Raw genomic sequence first — 23155 nt, 5'->3', positions numbered from 1 at the left:
TACGGTAAATGTTAGAGATTCAGCTTTTCTTAATCATTATCTAAGTCTTAGTAACTTGCTCTTTAACTGCAATCTACTTCAGTGGGTGTTAAACATGTTAAAAGGATGTGCAATCAAGCCCCAAATGTTTAGATAGCAGCATATATTTTCAAACAAAAATCAAGCTTTGCAACAGATACTGTTTTTTCCCTGACATTTTAGAAATGTCTGCAATTTATCACTACTCTGTAGAAAGAATTTAGTTTACTGAATAAAGTTAAATTCTTCTTTCATATATTTTGAACAAGATTTCTGTTTGTATATTGACATAAGTCCTGTATTGCCAGTATCCAGAAATTGCCGCCATGACTGCTGTCTATCCATCTTCTAATCTACAGAGGATTTCAAAGTCTCCTGGGCTATGTAATTGTGGAGGCTGATTCCTATTTGATGGGGATTCTTCCATTCAGAAGTGATCACTTATACCAATTTTGACCATAGATGGCTGCATAAACCTCTGTGTTTCCAAAGGGCAGAATCATATGCTTCACAATGGCTCTAGATTTATATCCTTACAGTTCACTCTCTGGTTCCAGGGAATCCAAACCCTAGAGGTCCCACTGGTGGGGGCATACAAGGTTGGACAAAAAGGGGAAGAAGGCTGTGCAGCCAGTACACCCCTCTTTCACACTTCCCCAAGCCAGATCTGCTTCCCCCTCCTCCCCCCTCCTCGTTTCTCATGGAAGAGAGCATTTGGGCCTTTATCAGCTGGAGCTTCAGACAAAACATCTGACAAAGGATGGTCATATATCCTACTTGCACAGAAAGTCAAATTTATTATCTTTAAAACTATTTGCACAGAATTGCTTGTAGACAACAATGCCTTTGCTTATTAAGGTGGGTTCTGTTCAGCAAAGAAAAGGTGGAGTTGATGGAAAGGTGGGTAAGTGTCCTTCAGACCGAGATATGTTTGGCTGGTGGAAAAATAGATGGAGTTTCTGCCACAGGTCAGTGATGTGGTCCCCATACCTCCATTGCTATTATAGAGGGATACAGGGGAATCTCTTCCCAACCTCCCAGTTACCATTGCAATCATTACATCAAACTCTCTGGCTAAATAAACCCCAATTCCTCTGTCTGACACAGTTCAATTTCAGAACTGTCATTCAGGGAGACTTGCTCTAGGCCATGCCGCACCTTTAAATATTTTTCCTTTTTGATTAACTGCCCATCATCCAGGGGAGATGCTGTTTGTCAGGGGAGGCTCTGAGTATGATCAGTGCACTTGCTGGTGTCTTTACCTGCAGCCAATTACCATCCATATTCTTCCAATTTAGGATGCTTAGGCTACAAACCAGCAATCTTTCTTCATCTTTAAATAACGAACAAGAGAAAAAGTTAGATATGGCTCGAATATACTACATGCCAAATATAGTATCACCTTGATCGATCGGTCCTTTAGCCTTCATATAGATTGCGCCAGTCACAACACGCCTTCCATTCTTCTCGTATCCTGGCCTTCCTTCTTCATGTGTGGCCATGCCTTTTCGCAATAAAATCTTCCCATCTCTTTGGAGGTCAGCCGAGTGGTCACTTCAATTCCCATGGGTACCACTCGGTGACAGCTGCAGTACATCTATTCTCAGAGAGCCTCGCTATATGCCCAGCCCATTGCATTTTACTATGCCTGCTCTCAACAACGATGTCCTGCACTCCACTCTGCTGTCTGAGCAAAATATAATCTACTAGGGTGTATATTTTATAGTATATGACTGCAGGAAACTGTAGGATTTAAATATCATCCTCTGCCCACTGTAGAATGATTTCAGATTCTAATTAAATGCTCAGTTGAGAAAAATCATTACCTGAAAAATAAATGGAGCACTTTGTGGGGGAAAGTATACCTTTAATAATTACTATTGCATCCCTACTGTAAACAAGAAGAGCACAGACATTGGTTGTGTTGTAATTAATGCCAAGCAAACTTTGTTTAGCCAATGAATTTACCTTGTTATGTATGTACATACTTTTCAGGCCCAATTAAGTACTACTGAAGTTAATGGGAGTTTTGTCATTGACTTCAATGGGAGCAGGATCAATCCCTATAGGCTCAGTCCAATTCTCATCGATCCAGCTGTGATGGAAGTCAATTATCCATAACAGTTGAATAGAAACAACCTGAAACCCCCTCAGAGACTAAATGGAACTTCTAAAATTGGAGTGTGATGCCAATGGAGAAAATTAGACTAAAGAATTACCCTTCGAACAAATATACAGGATCAGATCACCACATACTCCCTCTGTGGCATGGTGCTAAGCATCCTAATCATACGGGTGGGGGGTAGAGGGGAGATTGTTGGGGGTAGAGTATGCAGAAAGGTGCCTATGCAGGATGTGCTCTGTAGCCATTACTGTACCCTCTGTGACATTCCTGCATAGCTGGTGGACTGAAGAGCCATATGGTTGTGGACCGTACTTTCTGCATATTCTGAGCCTTTGCATACTTGGGAGGTAAGGGCCCTTCATGCCCCACCTCCCTCCCACAAACACAAACTGCCAGAGCTCCCGAGGGGTGAGGAAGAAGAGGATGATAGATCCAAGGCATGGCTTTCTGATTAATTAGTTCCTTTATGTGGCTTTTAAGACAGAAGGGGAACATAAAGATTTTCATTTCCTTTCTCTCACAGAAAACATTTTTTGATTAAAATGACAACTCCACTAATTTGTATTCCCTGACTGACCAAGTACAACTCATGGGCCACTAACCCACACTCTTAATACCTCATCAAATGTTATTACTTCTGTAGTATAATCTCTACCTTTTTAATACCAATATAGACCTATGTGCTGTCCTTTAAAATATATATTGATTTGCATAACCAAACTAATATTTAATTATGCATATGTGTATTACTTGTGAAACTAGAGACACCAATTAAGAGAACTTAAACTTTTCAGATTCATGATGTTGTACACATTCTGTCATTTATTTCTTTTTTTTAATCCCTGGAAACCAAACAAATATTTGAATAAGACCTAGCATGAGAAGCCAGTCAGAGCAGAAGGACTGAAGAACCAGCCACCTTTGTTCAGCTAAAGTTTAGCTGAACACAATAGCAGTCCTAAGTAAAACCTCTCGATAGGTCTGTAATAAATATAGTATATTTGTAAATAAACACCAAGTACAAAGGAACTAAGATCAGTTTCTTCAGGGACTTCATGGCTGCACTTCTTAAGTAGCTGCCCCTAATGCTGGAAAGTTAAACTACAGCTTTCCATCACTGCAGATTACAGGAAAAAAAACAGTTTGTTTGCTATCCTCCATGTAAATATGCTGCAATACTGCAACTGAACTCAACAAACAAAACAGAATAGAAGTAAAGTAGAAATAGAACAATAAATACTCTCAAATGTATATGATGGAAGATATTTTAAAGTTCCCCAAAATGAATGTGTATGAGAATGGATGCCAATACATACACTATACTAGCATACAACCATTTGAGATGTTATTTGAGTGTGTTATTAAGGTGTACTTGTATGTCAGAGTGATCATGTGGTTTCAAACTACACTTTGGACCCCTTTATCTCCTCTCAAGCATATCCCTTAGGTGACAGGCTGACTTCCCTGCATCTCATGTGGTTCAGCCACTTTGGACTAGGTATCTGGGCACCAGCACTGTTGTACGGAGATGCAGGTGACAATGCAGGACAGCTCCATCCTCTGAGAAATGAGATGGTTTTTCCTCTTCCCTTGCCCGCTTGGTGTACTACAAGCCCTTCCCACTAAAGGGAACAATTGCCTGACAGATTGGCAGGGTAAACATGGTACATGCTGAGAGGCCTGTGTGTCTGGTAGCAGCTAGGCTTACACTCCAGAGTCTCTGGTGTCACACCACGCCTGCAGCGTTGGTCCTTCCTGACCTCCTTTCTCCAGTTCCAATCACCATACTGGAGAACCTTGCTGAGTTTTTGTTCACGCTTTGGCCCCCACCTGCAGGTTTCTCAGTAATCTGGCCAAGTGTAATCACTCAAACGGATATTTGGTCAGGTCATGTATGTCAAACATGCTTTACTCATTTACCAGTGGAAGATTCTCTCATGAATAATTCAGAAAGAAATAATCTTGTTCATTGAATCGATTTTTCAAACACCGAATGAGCCGCGGGAGACATGCTGACCACAGAATTAACAATTTAAAAACATATTGTGTACTATGCCGGCAGACCCTCTTCTGTCACTGTTAGAAGAAGGAAAACTGACGTTTGTACCCAAACCTGCTCCCTTGGAAATTAATGGGAATTTTGACTTTAGATCCAGTGTTGCTCCTACTAATCACCTGCATGTTAGAATTTTCTTCCCATTCATTCTCAGTCACTGAGCACACATTATTTTATTAGAGTTCAGCAAATATCAGCATTTTTTTTCTTAAACAGCCACAGGGCATTGTATGAAATGAATATATTTATAAGTAGATAAATTACAAATTTCTTGAGAAATCTGGACACAAACAGGCTTTCTAACTGGTTGCTAATGATGTTATTTTTACCCATGTCAATAACGCCTAGTAAATGCATGCATCGGTCTATTTTTGCATTACATATGCATGAAATTCTATTTTATAGCAATACTAGACAATTCAGGGGATCCATTCCATTACATATGTATGATGTCCCAAAAGTACTCCTAGTTGGATTAAATAAATAGTTCTAGTTCCAATTTTAGCAATTAAGTTACACAGAAAAACACGTGTATTAAAAATTGATTTAGAATGTTGAAGCTGTCCAGAAATCTTAATGGCTGACTATTCTTAAGGCCCAATCCTTCATTTCTTGCTGTCCCAAAATGCCATGGAAGGAATGCATGGGTGAGCCCTACATGTTGTATGCTAAAGGATTATTTCAATTCTTAGCTAATTTAAACAATTTGACTTTAGGGGAAATGACGTCTACAATAGAGCATCGCATTTGGTGTTGGGATATCTAGTTTCTATTCCCACCTCTGCCACTAGCTTATTGTGGTATCTTGCGCAAGTCACTTAGAGCCCCATTTTCAAAAATGTCTATCCATATGTGCTCCTGTTTTTGGAAGCCCAGCCTAAGACATCTACATTTTTTTTAAGTGGGCACCCAAAAATAGAGACAACCTGAATTAATGGACACTTTTGAGAATAACCTCTCTGAGCCATAACCTCACAGTACTTACACTTCCCCCTCTGTAAAATAGAGACAGCAATGCTTCTCCAACTTTGTAAGCATTCTGAGATCTTCAAATCAAAGTATTAGAAGTAAGTGAAGTATTATAGGTATTATGCCCTATAAAACCACTTCATCTGCTCCATAACTACATAGGGTCCATTACCTGTTTGCCATTGGTTATTAACACTAATTAAGCAAAGTTCAAAGTTAACACTGACTCTAAAAATCAAGAAGTGACTAATAAAGCTGGCCTTACTATTGGGGAATGACAGTGGCATGGATGGTCCACAACCAAATTCAGTTCTGAACACTCCTAACTTTGGAGTGTAATCTTGAAACTAGAACTGGATCCAAATTTTGCAGTTGTAGTCTATAAACCAAATCAACCCCCCTCCCCCAGGTCTGGTGTGCCCATCTGTAAATCCAGAATGTATAGCGTTTTAACTTTACAGATTTGCAGCTCAGGCCCATCTTTAGGTTATTAACCGTGACCACGTTTCCTTGGAAATGTGATTGCTTCTCTACAGTCACCAGATATTATGCCACTGCTTTGTTCATCACAATTTAGCCACCTCAATTAATCATGTTCCTATAACATCATACATTTATTAGTAAAAATAAAATATACACCATTTTCGACTATTCTGTTAAATATTTTATAACATCCCTTCTACTCCCTGTACCTATGCAAGTGTACATCTTCTGCTGCATCACCCTAGCTCTTTCTCTCCTCAGTGTCCAGAGTTGGATGGAATGATCCACTATATTAAGAGTCAAATTCTGCAGTACTCAGGACCAGCTGCTGGCAATCCCTCGCATGTGCATACAAGTGGGGAGGGTAGAAGGCACCTGTGAGTGATATTGCAACCCCACACAGCATCCTGAGGACCGCTGTATTAAGTTTATGAATAGTTTATGTATGACTGTGTTCTACTCCATGGGGAAGTGTTACCACAGATCCTATAGGGACTAAAAACAGTGAGCAGTAATTAAAGTAAGTCATTCAACTCCAGAGAGGTACCACCCCTTTGAGTGTCTTGCATATACTGGTTCAAACTGCGTTTTCCAGAGAACAAGAGACAAAGAAAGGCTTTTGGTATAAAAGTCTGAGTTAAAACAGCTCAGGGCCTTCCTTTTCATTCAGCAAACAGGCAGGACCCTTTGGTCCTAAGGAGACCCTAACCCATGCTGGACGGTTGGAAGGGATGTTGGTTACCACACTCCCCATGTGGAAAATGGGTGATTTCTGATATGGTCAGTAAGTGTGTAGGAACTGTTTCATTTTTGTTTTCTCTGTATTTTTTGTTATCCTGAATAAATGTACTCTGCTGAGAAACAGCTGTGTGGTAACTCATAACTGATGATGAACACATTGTATTTGTCCTCTGAGAGAAAGCAAAGCCCAGCTGTTGGCCTTAAAGCAAACCTGCTTGTTGGGAATATTGCTGTGAATGGCAGGGGAGTGTGCAACCTTAAAACCACCTGGTTGGAAGGGAGTGGGACACTGGTCCCTGCCCAAAGACAGGTGATGTCTGGAGGCCTGAGTCCTCAGTGGACGCTCCTGGAGTGGTCCACAGTTGGGGGATACAGCTGCAGTTACCTTGACACTTCTGCACATGTGGGGTAGTTGCCGTTGCAGTCCATGTGTTCTCCTGACCATAGGAACTACTCCCTGCTAGAGCCTTGTGGAGTGCACACCACCTCAAAAGGGTCAGGGGGAAGGACAAGGAAGAAGCTGAGGTCAGGCACAAACTTACCTCCATACTAGCATGTGAGCCTGGCCAGTAATGGAAGGGAGTAGATCCAGCACCCTCTTAAGGAACAGAACAGGCATGATGGCTTTGAACCCTCACCCCTACTCAAGCTAAAATGGATAGGCTGGCTCACAGACCTTGTTCAGTTACAGTCTCATCCTCAACAGTCGTTTTGCCTATATGTAGACTGCAGGATTTAGCCATAAGTTCCTTCTAACCTTAACTTTCCTATGATTCCATGATTATCTTTTAAGTAACAAGGGCCATAACTGGGACATTTATTATCTTGTCCAAACTGTCCTTTTGTTAATTAGGCATTATTTTTAAAAATCCTAATTTGCATAAGGAATCTGTACTGCAGCTGTGTTGATTTATAAATAGCATATCAGCAATTCCTCCCTCAGGGGCATCCGCGTAGGCACACTGAAATCAATGGAAAGATTCCTGCTAATTTCAATGGTCTTTGGGTCAGTCCTCGGTTGAATCTTGCTTCTTCTGCCCAAGTAGAGAACATTTACAAGTACCAAACATCATTGTAGCAATTTACTAAAGGAGGGAGTCAAACATTTCCAGTGCTTTTTCCCTTTTGATTTTTGTCTTCCTTGCTGTGTGACACTGTCATTTTAGCATGTCTTTCTATCTTCTAGCAATATCCACATTTCCTTAAAGATGATCTGCAAAAGACTTTTTAAAATTGGATTTCCTCCTCCCCCTTTAATATAAAATGACTTTTGAATTGTTGGGTTTTTGTTTTGTTTTGTTTTTCTCTGTGGTATATTTTATCCTTAGAAAAGTCAAGTTAATGTTTTCAAAAGGACGTCTGTATGTACCCATTTCCTGAACAATGGGACTGAGTATGATCAAAGAAAAGCAAGTGGATGTGATTCTTATGAGTGTCCGCATGTTCAAAAGGGGATGCTGAGCATTAGCAAGAGCACCCATAATACAGAACATAAGACTGGCCTTGGTGAGTCAGACCAATGGTCCATCTTCCGATAGTGGCCAGTGCCAGATGCTTCTGAGAAAATGAACAGAACAGAGCAATTACTGAGTGATGCAGCCCTTGTCGTCCAGTCCCAGCTTCTGGCAGTCAGAGGTTTAGGGACACTTGGAGCATGGGGGTTGTATCCCTGACCATCTTAGCAAATAGCCATTGATGAACCTGTCCTCCATGAACTTACCTAATTCTTTCTTTGAAAGGATTTTTATGATAAGGACTGGCATATGGTTGAGATTGACTAATGCGGTGCCAGGTGTGACAGCGCTGGGAATCAACAGCTAGGCCAGGACTCTGGTCACTTAAATGCCAATTAATTCCCTCCAAGATGGACCTGATGGGGCCTAATTAGTGAATTATAAATGGGCTGGGGGAGGACTAATGAGCAAATTGGCCCAGTAACACAGTAGGTAGAAGAAGGCCTAGGAAGGAAGAGCTGGGAAGAGAGAAGCAGGCTAGCAAAGCCAGAACCACGAAGGACTGCTGGATAGAGAGAACTTTTTCCTCTCCTCTCCAGAGACTGAGGAGAAACTGAAACTGGAGTAATATGGTAGAAAATGTAAATCAACACTCTAGTGCGGTTTAACAACGGAAGCGGTCTGAGTCCATATAGACAGAGCAGATGACAGGCGCACCCTGTCTCACCAGGATGCTGCCAGCACAGTAGTTTTTGTTTATCATGAAAAAAGAAACACAGAAAACAAAGGTCAACTTTCTACAATATTTCATCCAATCTACCCAAACCAAAGGTTCGTGCATATCAATTTCACCCCTCAGAGTGCTGTAGTTTCTGTGAAAAAAAGAGTAAGAAGGAAATGTCAGACATTAGAAAAATGTTAGTCACACAGTCCTTTTTAAAGACACTCATAGCAAACCTCAGATGTTCTCCCTGTCTTTCCCCACCCCCAACTGCTATGGAAAAAATAAGTAATGCATAAACTACAATACACATTTTAAACTGATACTCTAACGCAAAAGAAAATTTTTGTTGGCCATTCTTGCCTCTGTAAAAATGGAAATCCTGATATAACTTTATATGGGGTGACTCTATTCCTCCCCTCCAATATTGCAGTGCCACAATAGGTCTAGGAGTAGAGTTAGTGGTGCTAGTTGGTGTCATGTGGTCCAGGGGTTCCTCAGATAGAGTTCCCAATAAAGAGCAGATTTTAATAACTAAAGTGTCCATGTGCATAATGCAATTTTCTTGAAAATTGGTACTCTGCAACAGGGGTTGTGATATACTTTAGGAAAGTGGGAGAACATCCATTGAGTTGAATGGGTCAGTTCACACCTCTGAGATATTGTGTCCAGGGTATTCCATGGGATGGGATCTCCATGAGAGACTCATCTGAGAGCATCCCATTGTGCTGAATGGGCCTCTTTGCTCCTCTGTGATCCTCCTGTGTTGCAGGGGATTGTGCAGAACCTCTTTCCCCTACACTAGCCCCAGGGGCTCCCCCCTCCATCTTGCTGCCTCCAGATGTGCATCTTTCAGCCCATCGGTTACCACCTTCCTTCCACTCCATGGCCATTGCTGCTGTAGTGGGGTCATGGAGAAGCCAGGAGAATGGCAGTGGTGGCAGTTGAGTAGCCTCATTTTGCCTTCACATAGGTGTCCCCAATCATGTCCCTTTCAATACCACACCTTCCTCCAAAACCAAGGGAAATTCACTGCCCAAAAAAATTTACCCTGAAACCTTCTTTTTGGCTGATGCCCCTGACAGACATCTTCGCACTCTATCCTGCCAGGTGATAGGAGCTCTGTGGGGACACAGCACACAGGAATAGCAGGAAACTCTCCGGATGGATCCTCCCTAAGACTAACTTTATATTTAGGGTAGACTTAAAGAAAACAAGTTGGCTACATCTGGCTTATACTCAACCACTTCACCGGCTGTGCATGAGCTACCTTAAGGCATGTCTACGCTATAGTGGCACACCTATGGCTCTGCATCTGTGCCGCTGTAGTGCCAGAGTGTAGATGCTTCCTACATCGACAGAAGGGGTTTTTCCATTGATGTAGTTAATCCACCTCTCCAAGAGGCAGTAGCTAGGTTGATGGAAGAATCCTTCTGTCAACCCCGGTTTAGATCTGGATAGGTCAGATTGACCAAACTACAGTGCTCGGGGCATGCAATTTTTCACACCCCTGAGCAATGTAACTAGGTCAACCTAAATTTTATGTGCAGACCAGGCCCTGAGGTTGCCTGATACTCCCATTAGAATGCTGTCTGCACTCTCCCCAGCCCTAAACTGTACTGTCTGGAATGCTACCAGACAGCTATACATCCCCACAGCTACAATAGACTATTGCGCTCTTCTACTTGCACAACAGACATAACTCAACACAGAACCGAGGGGTTCATGATTCTTTTGGGTGCAGACACACCTCTCCTCATATTGCAGCATGAGCTGTGGCAACCACCTACAATTAATCCCTACCCCAACCAATACAGCTGTCCCTAACATGGTGAAGGGCATTTGGAATGCATAGAGACAAATGACAGTATACAATTCTATTGACTATATCACTCCCCATAAAATGGTTCATTTACATAATCATTCTTCGTGGCTGTCTTATCATAGGGCAGCCTTGCCTGAAACAGACCTAAAATATATCCCCAGTGACTTCTGCCAGCTATACTGGGCAGAGTTGCAGCATGGTGGGGCTGGTGTGTACTGTAACTCTGTGTTGTTAAAGCTTTTGGATAGAGAATTAATTATATACAGTGATAATTAAAGAAGACTAGGAAGAGAGATCAGTTTTAGTATTGAAAAACAGATCAAGAGAAGAAACAATGATTTCTTATTATTCTTTTCAAAGGCAAATGGCATTTGAAAAGTCATGAAAAAGGAGCCTTAAGGATATTTTGACAGCATATAATTAACTGTAAAGGATTTCAGAGGGCCATCTCTACAGATCGTAAATGCTCTAGGTAACATTTCTAATGACTTTTTTGTATTCATGTGCTGTAGATAAAATAAAATACTATAGCAGATTATTTAAACTACTTTTTCTGTGTCCCCTCTATCTCTGAATAGGTTCCAAGATTTTTCTTTCTTGAACTAAAATTTCTCACACAGCATACGTTGCAAGAGGTTTTTAAACAATTTTCCTTCTCCTGTTAGGAAAATGGCAATGGTGACATCTACTGTTCAAAGAAAAAGAACTACTTAAGTGCTAACGCCAAATGACTTATCCTTTGTACTTATTAAGTTATTAACAATTGTATGCACTATAACAATCTTCAAACAAACATGGATTTAACTAATGCTGTGATATTTTAGCCCTAGTGAATTTTAGGTGCAAAGACATTTATGGAAGGTTCTACTCAGCTAATCTAATATGTTACTATAATAAAAGTACATTCAAATTGTACACATTCAGTACAGGTAAACATTTTTTTTCTCTTGGGAAACCTCTAAGGCCACTTAAACACTAATTTCCCTCTACATTTTAGTTTTTTTCCTGATTAGGTTTTAAACTGCTCCTTTCATCCAGTTAGTACTGAAATCTTGCTTCTCATGCCGAGAGACTTGATGTGCAGATAGGAAATATGTTTTGTTTCCTGAAGCAGAAAAGGAAGAAACTGACGCAACTCACCGCACCCCCCAAAAAAAGATTGCAAATGAAGATTATAAATGTGTTCGTGACTCTGCTGTGGTATTAATGGCATTTAAGTGGAAATTGTGAATCCCTTATTGTGTATGTTTTCTTAACCATCTTATGTTGAGGATAAACTGAAGCAGCAGACCAAAGAGAACACAAGGAGGGAATGGCAAATAACAGTATTGGTAGAGCAAATGGGTGCATATGCATTGTAGAGCTTAAAGAATATGTGACATTTTAATGCCATCCACAATATTGAGCATATCATTTTAGTAATTTCTTCCATTTCATTCCTCAAAGTTTTCTTCCAAATAACAACAATAACCATAAATCTGCTTTTCTATCTGATGATCAAAAAAATTGGCAGAGTTTGTATGTGCCGAATACATGATTCTGTCACTCGGTGTCCTTTTATTCTTTGCTTTCTGGGTTTGGGGTGGTTTATTTTTATTTTATTTTTATTGCTGGAGGGTAGAATGTATTGTGAAAATTGTTTGTTTTATTGATAGTTAATTGCTTTTTGAGATGCCATATTGAAGCTATGAGCAATTTATTTATTAACTGGCAGTAACAGTTAGTTTCACTAGTATTTCTCAGGAATTGCTTCCAAATTATACATCAAAGAAAGGCAGTTAACATGCCAAGATAGCACCCTGTGAATGGTCTTCTGTGATGGGCAGAGTATTTTTCTCTTCTAACTCAACCCATATCCCTACGAAAAGTTGTGGGCCTGGTTTTCCTCTCATGCACAGCTATGTAAATTGGGAGTAACTTTATTGTATCCAGACAAAGTGATCCTTCTGATCATTTAATCATCATGTATTTATCATGCGTATTTAATATATTAAAGAAACAATGAAGTAAGGACTAGATTGTTGATTTATCTCATGGTCCATGCTGGAACGAAGATGGGAGTGAGCCATGCTAAAGCTCCAGAGGCGATTCTGGCAATTACAGGCCAGCGAGCCTAACTTCAGTACTGGGCAAATTGGTAGAAACTATAGTAAAGAACAGAATTCATACATATAGATAAACATGATTTGTTGAGCAAGAGTCAACATGGCTTTTGTAAGGGGTAGTCACCACTCTATTACAATTCTCTGAGGGCATCAACAAGCATGTATATATGCAGTCAATATAGTTAAGATCCAAAAGCTCTTAATGAAACTAAGTAGTCATGGGATAACAAGGAAAGTCGTTTTCTCATGGACCAGTAACTAGTTAAAAGAGAGGAAAAAAAGGGTAAGACAAATGGTCAGTTTTCACAATGGAGAGAGGTAAACTGTGGTGCTGTTCAAAATATTCAAAAATGATCTGGGAAAGGGAGCAATCAGTGGGGTGGCAAAGTTTGCAGACGATACAAAATTACTCAAGATAGTTAAGTCCAAAGCTGACTGTGAAGAGTTGTAGGGAGACCTCACAAAACCAGGTGAGTGGGCACCAAATGGCAGATGAAATTGAATATTGAAAAAAAATAATCCCAACTACCTATATGTAATGATGGGGTCTAAATGAATTGTTACCACTCAAGAAAGAGATCTTGGAGTCATCATGAATAGTCCTCTAAAAACTTCTACACAATGCACAGCAATGATCAAAAAGGCTAACAGTATGTTAGGAACTGTTAGTGGCATTGTGATATTTTCTTTCTTTTTCCTATGTAAATCTATGGGGCTCCAACCCTTGAATACCGTGTCCCGTTCTGGTCACCACATCTCAAAAAGGATATAGTGGAACTGGAAAAAGGTACAGAAGAGGGCAACAAAGATAATCAATTTTCAGAGTAGCAGCCGTGTTAGTCTGTATCCGCACAAAGAACAGGAGTACTTGTGGCACCTTAGAGACTAACAAATTTATTAGAGTATAAGCTTTCGTGGGCTACTGCCCACTTCTTCGGATGCATATAGAGTGGAACATATATTGAGGAGATATATATATATACACACATACAGAAAGCATGAACAGGTGGGAGTTGTCTTACCAACTCTGAGAGGCCAATTAAGTAAGACTTAATACATTCATGGAGGATAGGTCCATCAATGGCTATTAGCCAAGATGGTTAGGGAGGCAACCTCATGCCTGGGGCAAACTTAAACCTCTGACTGCCAGAAGCCGTTAGCAGAAGACAGAGGTGAATCTTTCCACAATTGCCTTGTTCTGTACACTCCCCCTGAAGTGCTGGTGCTGGCCACTGCTGAAGACAAGATACAGAGCTAGATGGACCATTGGTCTGACCCAGTATGGCTGTTCTTAAAGTGGGAGCCTCTGGAGGAATTCTAGCTGACACAGCACTATTATTAATTTGTATTGCAATATAGCTTAGAGGCCCCAACACCATTGTGCCAGCCACTGTACAAACATAATAGAGACAGTCCCTGCCCCAGAGAGCTTACAGTCTATGCGTAAGCTGAGGTGGCGGCAGCAGCAGCTCTACCAGTCTTTGAAAGGGAGAAGTATACCTGACTTATTTTGCTGTTTACAATAGAAGGGATGGCAGGGCCATGTCACTGACTTTGCCTCAGTCCTCCCCCAACCCTTTTCAGGAGACTGACTCAGTGCTAGGTGGAAGCAATGCCTCTGCTCCACGATGGGATTGTGCCCATCCCCTACACAAGGAAAGGGGAAGTATTTATATTATAGTAGCAACCACAGGCCCCCAAGTGGAAATTAAGCCCCATTATAGTTGGAGGTGTAGACACTGAAAAGACAATTCCAGTTCTGAAGGTCTGACACTCTAAAGGCATAAATAGACAAAATAAGGATGAGGATACAACGTACAAGCAAATGAACCTGGTGAAGAATTGGCCCAGCATTGTTAGTTACAAGGATTGGCGTTTGGAGGCGGGGGCAGAGAGAGGAAATGAGCAGGAAAGGGAAGAAGGGGAAGAGGATAGTCACATCTTGTCACCCATCTAGTCATGATCAGGCTGGGGTTGTAGGCACTATGGGAGACATGATCTTAAGGAGGAATTTGAAGGAAGATAAGGTAGTAACTGATTGGATTTTCTGAGGGAGATTTTCCTATTCATAAGTGGCAGTGTGATAGACAGCGTCAAGTTGCATAGCTTCTGTCCTCATCTCCCAATTCCCACCTTTGCACCCATGGAGAGCCATCCACAATCTAGCCTTCCAATCACCATCCCAATGCTATTGGGATAATGACCTAGATCTATCTATCATGCATACATGAACTTGTCCATCACTGTCTGAACACCAGTGTACCTAGGATCCATTAATCCCCTCTGCTTTTGTGGGTGAAATGGACCCAGACACGATGGAGCCTGGAAGTGAGGAGTTCCAGCTTTGTGTTTTCATCTGGCCTACCACGGGAGCCTGAAGGAGCTCCTCTGTGGAGATTCACAGATTTGGGGCTCTGTGGAATGTTGAGGGCAGGGCCTGTCTACAGCATTCACACCTCCAGTGTCAGGGAACTCCAGTGGACAGCTACACCCAAGTTAATGAGGCCAGAGGTTGCACCTGCAGCTCCCCCAGAGGAAACGTTTTTCTCATGAATAGGGTGGCTGTCTTCTCCCCACTAAGAGCATGACTCTTGAAGGGAGATAGAAGGAGCAGAGAGACAGCATAGAGAACCCAATCTTCTGTGGGACCAAGAATCTCCAGATTTCATCAGAGTGGAAGGCTGCATGACCCTGCCCCAGACTCCTCCCTTTTAGGACACTTCAGAAGGAAGTTTCTTGGTACCTCTACTCCCTTCCCGTGGATATTTCCATGGGAGGTAGAATTTGGACTTCAGATACCAACAGAGAAGGAGCAAGCCCTTAGTCTGCTCACAGTAACATTCACACATAGGAGCAGTTAGGCTGGCACAGGAAGCGGAATAGTCTGGGTACTTATGTGTCCCACAGCAGGAAACAGATGTGCTACCAGTGCTATAGTAGGAAACAAGATGACAACTAGAGTGATCGTAAAATCATTGCAACAGATAGGGCTTGATCTGAAGGGAAGTCCTGCTCTTCAGATCATAATATTAAAATAAAAGCAATAGTTGAATAAATACAGTACAGGAAGAAAGACAGAGACAGGTGCATTTCTCTCCCCCTCCCCATATTTTAACAAATATCACTCAAACTCTCATCACACACCACAGTATCTTAAAAAAGCTGACAGATTGCGATGGGAGAATGACTACATGAGGAAAATATTGGTACAGATCCTGAGCTGCTGTAAGTCAGGGTAGCTCTTCTGAATTCAATGGTGCTCCTAGAATTTACATAGGCACTTTCCAATTTCACTGACATTTGGTGAAGAAGCAGATATTTCAAGGCAATGATATAGTCCCACTATAGTTTTTTAGTGTGTGAGGTAATGAACATCTTTAGTGCTTAAAGATGCTGTGCAAACCTGCAGGGCATGTGTGAATGCCAAGATTTTTATGAAAAGGGTGGTTTTACTGCCAACAGACTTTAAAAAAATCCCTGCAGTTTATATTAATAAGACTGGATGTTATTGCATGTCAGAAGTTACTGTGATTTATAAAGTACTTCCTACCCAGTGTGTACTGAAAACACTTGGCTCTCAGTTCCAGTAACTAACAGCAGATGATAATAGCTTTATCTCCAATAGTCAACTTGACCTGGAACCTTCTATCATTTCTGGTGATTTTAGCACTACATTCAGCTTTCACCTTTGCTTAGGATAGCTTGGATATTTTTTTTCTAGTTTGGACCCCCAAAAAAGTAATTCTTATAACAAAAAATATTGTATTCTTGTATCATCATTGTAGAATATTGCAATGTTTTATATTGTTTTCCATAAGGGTTGGTTTGTAGCTTCAACCTGTTATTCTCCTTTCTAGAATTTGACACACACTTTGAGGAAAAATACCGAAAATGTAGCAAAAGAGAAAGGCGGGAAAAGCATAGCAGGAGGGACGATCGGTTTGAAATAAAAGTGTAGTCTAGGTTCTATGGGCCAGAACTAGTGCCTTCATTCTAACTGGGCTTCACATCGAAACAGGTCATAGTGCTACGAAAGAGTGTTTGTGAAAAGAAAAGAATATGATTGGTTGGGAGTACTGAGCCTCATTCTAGGACACCTATCACATTCCGAGCAAGGTCATGTTTTAGATGGTTGTATGCATTGGGCCAGATCGCCACTATACTGTGGAACCTTTGTGCCAATCTCTTTGTTCAAATAGACTGCAGGTGGAATAGGGCTGCTGGAGTTGCTCCTATGTCACCACTATCCCCCTGGCCCTGGCTGTAGGAGTGTGGCTAGAGTTTCTACATCCCATCAAACCCTAGCTGCTGATATGGCCTCTTAGTGCCATGGACAGCAGGGCATAACTTGTGGTAGCCCTAAATGCAAAAGTAGAGGGCGACTGCTCAGGGCTCCACCAACTGAGGTGGACAGGATCTGGATAGTGATTATTGGGTAACAAGAGGAACCCACATCATCCCAGGAAACAAATGTCAGAAATGCCCATGCTATTAGGACGGGTCAAAGCAATCTTTCACATCATTTACATTGCTCTTGCTCTGGCTAGCTGCGGGAGAAGTGTTGCCAAAAAGGAATGTACACCAGATAAGGGGTCACTGCAGTATTCTTTGTCTGAAACGGGGTACACATCCAATAAAATGGGAAACATGCTTCAGGAAACACCTATTACCTGCATACATCATGCTGAACCTGGGCACACAGACACCCACAGCATGGTAAATTCTAGACTGTTTTGCATGTGGAACATTAAATAAGGGAAGGATAGGATATGAAGGACGCTTTCCCCTCATTACTGACACATCCAGAGAACAACAACAACTAGGGTGCTACCTGCAGGCAATGCTACTCAGCATTCCCCTGCCCACCAGAAATCATTCTACACCATGTTCAATGAGTCACCAGGCAAATTTGCACTCAGGTTGTTTTAAAGGATTGTGCCCACATCACAGGGGAAATAAAGGAGGGTATGAAGGAAGCCATGGGTCAGGCAAGGAGGACTGCCTGTCTGATGGTCTGAAAGATAAAAAGGTATAACAAGATCCAATGACGGGAAGTTGAAGCTAAACAAATTCAGACTAGAAATAAGGAGTACAATTTTTAACAGGGAGGGGAATTAACCATTGAAAAGATTTAGCGGAGATCATGATGGGTTCTCCATCATGGACAACTTTTAAGATTGGATGTTTTTTAAAGATATGCTCTACTTCAAATGGAATTATTTTTGTGGAAGTCCTATCCCCTGCGTAGGGAGGAGATCAAACTAGATTATCACAATGGTCCCTTCTGGCCTTTTGAATCTATGACTCTCCTGGCCACACGGATGTACCAGAAATGTGCTTATTTCAGCAGCAAGAACAGCTGATGCAACCCCGTGCAGAAACACAGAACTCAGACCCCTCTGTCTTCTCCTGACTTGTCGTGGCTGGCCGGTTGCGTAGACTCCAGCTCATCTATAGCCTTCCCTCCATTCTCCTCTGCAACACCTGTTCTTTGTTCTCTCACTGAACAGCTGTCTCTTTACACTGTGTCTATTGGGGACTTTTTTAGACATACAGGGATTCCCATGGGTGTTATGCAGAGCAGGTATAGAGTGCCTGGCCTGAGGGGCTTAATTTGTGCCTGCCGATGTAATCCTGCTCCTGACATGGCTAAATCAGAACCACCTCGGTGACCTCCTGGTTCTTGAGCATTATTGAAGCAGCTGACTGAGCTGCTAGCTCCTTAAACGTGGCCCAAACTGCCACAGAGCATTTGGGGAACTTGGGCACAAGTAACAAGCTGTTCTAAAACTCTGCTGAGCATCAGCTAGACTGTGCTGTGCCCACGCAAGCACTTGAAGATACTGGTTCTAATCCTTCGGTGGCTAAATTTCCATTTTGGTAATGTGAGACTAGATATTTACCAACCTCACAGGCATGTGACCAAGATGGTGATAGTGACTGTGAAATGCTCAGGGAGGTTAGAGAGGCTGTACAAATAGACAACTCCATAATAATGGGGGGGTTTGAACTATTCCCATATTGACAGGGTACATGTCACCTCAGGATGGGATACAGAGATAAAGTTTCTCGATACCTTAAATGACTGCTTCTTGGAGCAGCCAGTCCTGGAACCCACAAGAGGGGAGGCAATTCTTGATTTAGTCCTAAGTGGAGCACAGGATCTGGTTCAAGAGGTGAATATCGCTGAACTGCTTGGTAATAGTGAGCATAATATAATTAAATTTAATATGTGGGGGCGGGGGGGGGGGGAGCAGACACTAAAGCAGCCCACCATGGTAGCATTTAATTTCACTAAGGGGAACTACACAAAAATGAGGACATTAGTTAAACAGAAATTAAAAGGTACAGCACCAAAAGTGAAATCCCTGCAAGCTGCATGGAAACGTTTTAAAGACACCATAATAGAGGTTCAAATTAAAAGTATAGCCCAAATTAAAAAATAGTAAGAGGACCAAAAAAGTGCCACTGTGGCTAAACAACAAAGTAAAAGAAGCAGCGAGAGGCAAAAAAGCATCCTTCAAAAAGTGGAAGTTAAATCCTAGTGAGGAAAATAGAAAGGAGCATAAACTCTGGCAAGTGAAGTGTAAAAATATAATTAGGAAGGCCAAAAAAAGAATTTGAAAATGGCTAGCCAAAGACTCAAAGTAACAGCAAAAAAATTTTTAAGTACATCAGAAGCAGGAAGCCTGCTAACCAAACAGTGGGGCCACTGGACGATTGAGATGCTAAAGGAGCACTCAAGGAAGAAAAAGGCCATTTAGGAGAAACTAAATGAATTCTTTGCATTCATCTTCATGGCTGAGGATATGAGGGAGATTCCCAAACCTGAGCCAATCTTTTTAGGTGACAAATCTGAGGAAATGTCCCAGATTGAGATGTCGTTAGAGGAGGTTTTGGAACAAATTAATAAATAAAAGAGTACTAAGTCACCAGGATCAGATGGGATTCACCCAAGAGTTCTGAAGGAACTGAAATATGAAATTGCAGAACTACTAACTGTGGCATGTAACCCATCATTTAAATCCGCTTCTGTACCAGATGACTGGAGGATAGCTAATGTGATGCCAATTTTTAAAAAAGATTCTAGAGGTGATCCCAGCAATTACAGGCCAGTAAGCCTAACTTCTGTACCGTGCAAATTGGTTGAAACTATATTAAAGAACAGAATTATCAAACACATAGATGAACACGCTTTGTTGTGGAAGAATCAATATGGATTTTGTAGAGGGAAATCATGCCTCACCAATCTATAGAATTCTTTGAGGGGGTCAACCAGCATGTGGACCAAGGGGACAGTGAATATAGTGTTCTTAGATTTTCAGAAAGCCTTTGACAAGGTCCCTCACCAAAGGCTCTTAAGCAAAGTAAACTATCCTGGGATAAAAGGGAAGGCCTTCTCATGGATCAGTAACTCATTAAAAGATAGGAAACAAGGAGTAGGAATAAATATTTTCAAAATGGAGAGAGGTAAATAGTGGTGTCCCCCAGGGGTCTGTACTAGGATCAGTACTGTTCAACATATTCATGAATGATATGGAAAAAGGGGTAAACAGTGAGGTGGCAAAATGATATAAAACTACTTAAGATAGTAAAGTCCTAAGCAGATAGTGAGGAGTTACAAAGGGATCTCACATGACTCGGTGACTGGGCAACAAAATGGCAGATGAAATTCAATGTTGATACATGTAAAGTAATGCATATTGGAAAACATCCCACCTATACATATAAAATGATGGGGTCTAAATTAGCTGTTACCACTCAAGAAAGAGATTTTGGAGTCATTGTGGATGGTTCTCTGAAAACATCTGCTCGATGTGCAGCGACAGTCAAAAAAGCTAAGAGAATGTTCGGAATCATTAAGAAAGGGATAGATAATAAGAGAAAATATCGCATTGCCACTATGTAAACCCATGATATGCCCACATCTTGAATACTGCATGCAGATGTGGTTGCCCCATCTCAAAAAAGATAGATTGGAACTAGCAAAGGTTCAGAAAAGGGCAACAAAAATGATTACAGGGAGGGAACAGCTTCCATATGAGGAGAAATTAATAAAACTAGGATTTTTCATCTTGGAAAAGAGACGACAAAGTGGGGATATGATAGAGGTCTATAAACTCATGACTGGTATGGAGAAAGTAAATAAGGAAGTGTCATTTATTCCTCATAACACAAAAACTAGGAGTCACCTAATGAAATTAATAAGCATCAGGTTTAAAACAAACAAAAGGAAGTATTTCGTCACACAACACACAGTCAACCTGTGGAACTCTTTGCCAGAGGATGTTGTGAAGGCCAAGACTATATAACAGGGTTCAAAAAAGAACTTGATAAGTTCATGGAGGATAGGTCCATCACTGGCTATCAGCCAAGATGGGCAGGGATGCAAAATCATGCTCTGAAGTGTCCCTAGCCTCTGTTTGCTAGAGGCTGGGAATGGGTGACAAGGGATGGATCACTTGATGATTACATGTTCTGTTCATTCCCTCTAAAGCACCCAGCACTGGCCACTGTCGGAAGACAGGATACTGGGCTAGATGGAGCATTGGTCTGACCCAGTTTGGCTGTTCTTATGTGATAGGACCAAATTAAGAAATGCTTGTAAAGTGTTTGAGATCCCTGGATGAAGGAACAATCCATGTACAAAGTATAGCAGTGTAAGATATAGTTATGCTATATATTAGTAATACTCTAAAATGCTCTATCCCAGCTGGCATTATTCACAAAATAAGAACAAGACTGGACCCGCATTGGAAATAGGTCAGAAGTCAGCACAGAGGGGATAAGACTGTATTCTAGGGTCTAAAATACCCAAGAAGACTTGGCCCAGATCTTCAAAAGTATTGAGGTGCCTATCTCCCATTTAATCAGTTGGAATTAGGTGCAAATGGAAGTTAGGTGCCTACATACCTTTTGAGGATCTGAGCCATTTGTACCTTCATCCATTGCGAATGTGAGATAGCAAAGCTGGGTAGCTCAGGGCTAGAGTAGAATTATAGAAAACACCCTTCTACAGAACTACTGTAACAACCACAGGAGCCAAATACAGCGTAATTTAAAGCAAGCCTTCCTCTAAAATATGAACAGGGGATGACCACAGACACTTATTGGAGATGTAATTGTCCTTGTCAGCAAAGCTCATTAACCATATAGAAACATATGTGCTGCTTTTCAGCATAAAAGTGCATATTTCAAGAGACTGTTTGAAATCTAAATCTCTTTAGTGTCAAATTAGAGAAGTCTGGCCTAGTTTTAACTACACTAGTCAGTTACCGCATATCTATTGTATTGCAATGAGGCTCAGGGCCGGCTTTAGGCCAATTCCACCAATTCCCCCGAATCGGGCCCCGCGCCTAAGAGGGCCCCGCGCTCAGTGGCAGGGCCGCCCAGAGTTGGGGGCAAGTGGCAGAGAATCCCTTCCCTGGCTAGTGGCACCTTTTTAATTTTTACTCACCTGGCGGCGCTCTGGCTCTTTGGCGGCACTTTGGTGGCAGGTCCTTCAGTGCCGCCGAAGACCCGGAGCGAGTGAAGGACCCACTGCCAAAGACTAGGAGCGCCGCCCGGTGAGTACAAACCCCACGTGGTTTTTTTACGTGTTTGATTTTTTAGTCATCCCTGTCGGGGCCCCATCAAAACTGTTCGAATCGGGCACCACACTTCCTAAAGCCGGCCCTGATGAGGATCACACTACTTTCCTAAGCAAAGGAGACAATGTTGTGAAATTAAGTATGATCCCTATAGATATGTCAGCACTTGACATGACTTAATGCATTCTTAGTGTGGCAAACGGGAGCCCTTACAGTGACTTCAACAGGCTTTTTTGATCAGGCCCTTAGAAAAGGATGTAATTGTGGAATAATTAAATGACAGCTTTGTAGCAACTCAGCAAATGTTGCCTTTTTAATAGTTTCCTCTGTATTACTAATGTAAAGGCTCACGTATATAAAAATAAGCAGCCTGGTTCTCTGTAGTCCTTCACATTTAGTCATTTACAATAGCAGAAGCAGGTATGACATTACCAGATCACTACGTTCATTCTGCACTGGTATAAGTAACTGTACAAGACCCAAGAGGAAGAAGTGATTTCCAGTGTGCGTTTTGGCATGGTGTGTCAGGGAAACGGGGAGTAGTCAGTTATTTCCCTAATGACATTCACCAAATAAATGAATTTCCACCCACGCTTGATGTAAAGCTGAACCTTTTTCTTAGTAATGATAGAGACTCAGGTGCTTCAAAGAATGGATGTGTTTAATGTTGGGAGTGGGCATAGAAAGAAGAGCCTTTGAAGTATGAATTGAAAGATAATGGGTTGGGCATGGAATGAGAGGGGGGCGTATCCTGACAAGCGGAACAGGTTGGGTGAAAAGAGGGAGGAGAAAATTTTTTAAAGCTATTCTATCAACGTTAACTCAATACCTGCTCATGTCTCTCCTTGCTGCTTGTTCAGATTTAAAAATATTCATTTCTCAGATTTCTAACGAACGGTTGTGTACTCTAGTTAGTCAAGTGAGTAGATGTGTGTGTGATTTATGTCAGAGTGGAGTTGCTAGGAAAGTTATTAGTTGGGCAAGGTGATTGTCAGGATCCGATGATACCCTCCACTTTCATGAGCAGAGATCAAGTGAATCAAGTTGGGTTGGAGACAAGGGAGTAAT

This window comes from Chrysemys picta, chromosome 11 (assembly GCF_011386835.1).
Source record: "Chrysemys picta bellii isolate R12L10 chromosome 11, ASM1138683v2, whole genome shotgun sequence".
NCBI classification, from domain to species: domain Eukaryota; kingdom Metazoa; phylum Chordata; order Testudines; family Emydidae; genus Chrysemys; species Chrysemys picta.
The sequence above is the reverse complement of the archived record's forward strand: the minus strand, read 5'-3'. Positions refer to the sequence as shown.